Source organism: Neopsephotus bourkii, unplaced genomic scaffold, assembly GCF_033783945.1.
Source record: "Neopsephotus bourkii isolate Nb327-2 ecotype Australia unplaced genomic scaffold, CSIRO-AGI_Nbou_v1 NB_821, whole genome shotgun sequence".
Classification (NCBI taxonomy): domain Eukaryota; kingdom Metazoa; phylum Chordata; class Aves; order Psittaciformes; family Psittacidae; genus Neopsephotus; species Neopsephotus bourkii.
In genome coordinates, this window is record NW_026901317.1 from 1,388,253 (window position 1) to 1,394,441 (window position 6,189).

The window sequence follows — 6,189 nt, forward strand, 5'->3', positions numbered from 1 at the left end:
TGCATAATATTTTATCTATTACATGCAACCAGATACTTCCATACAGATTTAGAGGAAAAAACACATGCAATGACATTTTCTATTTTCTTATACTCTTCTCTAGGTATGCACTTTAGTAATTTTTGGAGACCAGATACTAAATGGATCTTTGGTTTGGCCTAGGATGACTGGTAGTAAGTTCATAATATGCACTTGTGTAGGATCACTGTGGAAACAATTTTCTCAGAAATACCTATAACTACAAGTGCTTTCTTGGCATTTTTCAATGGAATCTTTTTTAATAAAAATTCCTCATAATTTCCATTCTTATATTCATGTATTATCTTAAGCTTGTAAATTAAACATCTAAAAGATTGTACTAACCTGGATGTGTTTCTACCAGATAAATTACTTGGCTATTTCAGGAGGAAGTGAAAAATTCAGATGATGAAAGTAATTGCAGAGGCTCATCTGTAAAAATTTAATGAAGTAACTGCTACTTTAAGCTTAAATACAGAAGAGTTCAATAGGTTTTTGTGTAAATGGACACAAAAATGCTTCTTACTCCAATAATTTGAAAGCAGAAAATTAGATGTTAGTCGTGTAGTTATTCAATATTAATGTCAAGCAAAATGTAATTGATTAACTACATATGATAATACACTCCTATAAAGACTTCCTTCCCACATAAATTTTTTTTCAGACAGGAAAGTCCTAAACCACTATGGAAAATAATTCAGTTAATGCACAGGCAAACATTCTGTTCTGTTAGCACTGCTTTGAGTCCTTGGTCTCACTTCTAATAGGAAGATTCAAGAGAGGACTGAAAAATGTAAGCATTGTTTTAATCAAAACAGCTGTAGAAAGCCCAAACCAAACAAAAAAGACCCATAGAAGCCCCACACCCCAAAATCAAACTATAAATCAAAGAAGTCATTAAGAAAACACAAAAAAAAAGTAAAGAGGTAAAAACATTTCAAGTATTGATCCATTGCTCTTTGCATAACCTATCAGTATTTCTCTTCAACATCTGTTTTACTTCTTTTTTTTTTTCTCCTTTTTACTTTCTTCTACTTTTTCTTTTTTCTGTCTTAGAATCATAGAATAGTTAGAGTTGGAAAGGACATCAAGAACATCAAGTTCCAGCCCCCTGCCATAGGCAGGGACACCTCACTCTAAACCATATCACCCAAGGCCTCATCCAACCTGGCCTAGAACACTGCCAGGGATGGAGCATTCACAACCTCCCAGGACAACCTATTCCAGTGCCTCACCACCCTAACAGGGAAGAATTTCTTCCTTATATCCAATCTAAACTTCCCCTGTTTAAGTTTTAACTCATTACCCCTTGTCCTATCACTACAGTCCCTAATGAAGAGGTCCTCCCCAGCATCCCTATAGGCCCCCTTCAGGTACTGGAAGGCTGCTATGAGGTCTCCACGCAGTCTATAAATATTCTGTAGCTAGTATAGGACATTGGCTATCAGTGCATGGTGGTATATATTAGTGTGCATATACATATTTATGTATACATATTTTAAGGAGGAATTTTTTTACTGTGAGGGTGGTGGGGCACTGGAGTGGGTTGCCCCAGAAAGTTGTGAACGTTCCATCCTGGCGGTGTTTAAGGCCAGGTTGGACAGAGCCTTGGGTGACATGGTTTAGTGGGAGGTGTCCCTGCCTATGGCAGGGGTGCTGGAGCTTGATGATCTTAAGGTCCTTTCCAGCCCTAACTATTCTATCATTTATGATATATGCACTATACTGATCCAGAAAACCCACAGGGAATAGAACTTGAGCAAATGCAGGATCAGGACCTGCCATTTTGATGTATTAAGGAAGTAATAAAGATTAGCTATTCCTGAAATGCAGTCATTGAGAATTTAAGGAGTAAGTTTACTAAACTGTCATGACTATTAGCATTTTCCTGTAACACTAGTCAAATTCTTATTAATTCATGCTGGCAAAGACATTGTAGAGACTTGATAATAAAGAAGCATTTTATTAAAGACTGACTTTAGGTAAAATGTGGTTTTCAATATATATGGAATAAAAGTGACTTTGAAATGATAGCATGAGTGAGTCCTTTGTTTTCCTTCACCTCTGTATAATCATTGTGACCACATGAATGTAGGAGAAAGATAAAAAAAATTTCAGTATTTGGTGCTTGTTCCTCTTGACTTGTAGAGCTGAATAGGAAAAACAAAGAGGCAATATACTTACGCTGAGTTCTTTATTTTCCAAGTGCCTGTGACAAAACTAATCTAAATGACCAAGGCAGTAAAAGCATTACTCATTCTGTTTTCTGAATGTCTACAGAGACATTTGCTTGCAGTTTGTAGCAAATATGAGGGGAAAAAAACACCCAAACAAAACCCCCCAAAAACCTTAAGAAAAAAGAAAGGTTACTAGCTTACTGTAGGATCTCTCAGGAAAATGACTGTCTGGTTTATGGAAAAGATACCATTATAAGATTTTAATTCAGAATTCCAAAACCAAAAATGTAAATCAGTCTCCCAGAGTTGTGTCAACTGTGCATTATCAATGAATAAACTGTGCCTTCGTAGACTTCAATTATCATAAGGTTATTATATTACATAAAAGTACATTTGCATCTTGAAAATTAAATAACATAAATCTAGAATGCTATTTCTTAATTTATTTCAGACAAAATTCAGTAACAATTCCGTTGTTTAAAATATGTTTGTTTGTGTTTGCCCTGGCACATAACGCATTATTTGTGTAGCTAGTCATCTGCAGATGTGAAAGAGAATGGGGTTCATGCTCCATGATAGAATCTGGATTCTTCAGCAGTGAATCACGGGCCTTTTTCATTCAAGTTACAGGAAAGCTTAAGGTATGGCAAAGCAACTGTACAGTACTAAACTATCTTAAGATCTTAAGTGTGATCACATTTATATTAGTAACAAGGAAGAACACATTTTGCTGTTTATTTACTTATTTGAAGGAAAAAAAGATGTTTGTAAGAAGTAAATGATCATGAACAAAGATCGGGATGTAAGAGATACACGTGCATGGGTAGAATCATAGAATAGTTAGGGTTGGAAAGGACTTTAATATCATCTAGTTCCAACCCCCCTGCCATGGGCAGGGACACCTCACACTAAACCATGATAGATGTATGCAGAAACATATATGAAAGCATAAAAATTAAATGTAAATAAATGCTTGAAAACCTTTAGTAAAGCATTAGGGGTATTTTGTTGCTGTTGCTGAGGCAGAACAATAAGATATCAAAATGCCAGATACCAGCAGAACAAAATTATTAGCAGTTTTGCAAAAACTGACTTTTTCATAGTGGTTCATGAACTGACTGTGATTAAAGAAGACTGCTTTACAAAGAAAACAGATGGGCAAGAAATAGTAATACATCCTGTTTATTCAAAACCAGAAAGGCCTCAGCTAAATTCCTGTTGTCAGGTTTGTACAATGTCCTTGGAGAAAAATTTAGAACAGCTGGAGAAAGACCAAAGGATATCAAAGAGATGATCAGTGTCTAGAAAATGTAGGTCCTCTGAAAAGATTTAATGAACAGGGACTGTTTGTCCTAATGAAGAAAGAGTCATGGAAGGAGCAAGGTGACATTCTTTTTAATACCTAAAAGTGTGATACAGAGAGGTGTCGGGTATAAACCCAGTCACACAGCTCGTTCACTCACTCCCCCCCTTCTTGTCCTCCCTCTACTCCCAGAGGTATGGAGAGGAGAACTGAAAAGAATGCAGTCCCCACAGGTTGAGATAAGAATAGTTTAATAACTAAGGTATAACATAAACCACTACTGCTGCCACCAATAATAATAATGATAAAGGAAATAATAAGGGAAGAGAATACAATACCTCAGCATCAGCCGACCGACAACTTGCCCCACCCCACCTGAATGAGCACCAACTGATACCTCATCCAACCCCCACAGTCCTAGCCCTTCAGGGGTAACTCTCAGTTATGTCCTGGGCATGACGTACTGTGGTATGGAATACCTCCTTGGTCAGTTTGGGTCAGGTGTCCTGTCTGCTTCCTCCTGGCTTCCCCTCCTCCCTGGCAGAGCATGAGGCACAGAAAAGTCCTTGGCCAGACCAAACATTTGAGCATTATCAGCTCTGTTCCCAGGCTGAAAGTCAAAAACATAGCTCTGCACCATCTACTAAGAAGGAGAAAAAATGACTGCTACTGCTGAACCCAGGACAAGAGGAAAGGAAAAATTTCTAAGGTACAAAAGAACTAATGGCCTTAAAACTTAATAGGGAAAAATTAGGTTATATGTAACTAAAAAAAAAATGGAACCATATAATACAAATAGTAGAATATTTAAGCACACTGTCTAACAGGCTGCTAAATCTCTTACTAGGGTCTTTAAATGAAGCTGGACAAGCATCTGTCAAAAACATTGTGAGTACAATTAATGCATCCTTGGAGAAGTGATTTCACTTCAGCTCTAAGATTCCAAAATCAATGCATAGTACACTGTTACTGTTATTACAGGAGGAGGGAATTTATGTTTTTCTTGTGGGAGAAGACTTTTAATCTATGTCTTAGGACATTGTTACCTCTTTGAATCACTTCCAAAAGCAAGATAGAAATTTCATTAGCAGGTGTATTGTACTCCATTTAATTTTATCTTTTCATGGAGTAGTTAAACTAGAGTATTGTTCATAGTAACCAGCACTAGCTCGGTTGTTTTTTTTTAAGACTCAGAATATCCCCTGACAAATGAGAAGTTGGAGCTAAAACTTGTGCTGCACAGAAATATGTACATGTACATAGAAACTGTCATGTACATAGTATTACTGTCTCTTTTTTAATTAAAAATCACCAGTGTCAGAAGTTCTGTCTTTTTATATATAATGACATTCCCTTTATCTACCACTACTCAGAGGAGTACCGAGATGAGGCATCAGGTTAATTTATGCTTCCTGAGAAATTAATTGAAATAATCTATTCTAGAAATGGAAATATCAAGGGTAGCTCTGAAAACGTCTAAATCTATTAAAAAGTACCTGAAATTATCTTGTTTGAGGTCTTTGCAGGTGATAGGAATGATATTTTTGTTATATAAGGGTTTTTTCCCTTCTAGCATAGTTGTTCCTTGCTTGCTTTAAAAACATTTTAGAAACCACAACTATCAAGTATCCCCCGTACTCATTTTGCTGACACTGAATTAATAGTGTTTCTGGTATTTGTCTTTAATTATTAGATACTTATGCCACCATAATTATGATGTTTTCCTGGAAAGATATATTTTTTTGCAAAGGGTTTGGTTTTCTGTTATGCATTAGTATAAAGGAACTTTTTATCACCACTAATGATTCTTGGACTTTGTGTCATTAGTGTATTCTTCTTAAAAGTGGTGAATGCTAAAGGTTATGTATTGTTTAGAAGAAATTCTGTGATAATCAGCACTATTTTGTCCCAAAAGGAAAACTCTCATACAGAGTGTATTTATTGGAATGGAAATATAAGGCTTTGATGTAAGTCTCTTTCAGAAGTGAAAAAGAAGCTAAACCAAACACAATGGTTTGTACAGACTGTGTGTTTCTAAATCTTTTTGACACTCTGTCCAGAAGAATCAACCAGGCAACCAAGTGGATTTGGAAGAGATTTCCTAAGTAATTTTAAAAAGTAATATGGTTTCTTAATTCATCAACTGTTATTAAATTAGTGTTCTCCCTTAACTGTCACCTCAGGTTTCATTCAAGTACAGTTCTACAGTTATATCTGACCACAGGGCATGTGTTCACAAAAAAACATTTAAAATGTCTTTTTTTTTTTTTAAGATGTTCTCTTTGTATTATTCCACATTACAATTTTTTTAATATTGTAGAACAGCAATCCTATTAAGAAGATAACGTTTAATTGTGTAAGTTACCTCTTTAGCTTAGAAACCATCTAGTACACCAAATAGATGGAAATGTCTTTCTCCTTCAAAGCAAGTGCTGTTATAACAACTTTCCCTCTAAATGGAAATGAGTGAAGATTTAAAGAAATTTGTATGTGTGTGTAAAAAAATTTGTAAAATATGCACAAGCATTCATGCGTGCATCCATACACATACACACCTATATGTACTCTTTTGTCACTGATGCCTTTTTAAATATATCACATCTATACCAGAGTCCCCATCCCTGTTCTTCAGGTCATCTCTGAAAGCACATTTGCCATTATGGCTCAAAAAGATTTTAAGCCTGTCACTTT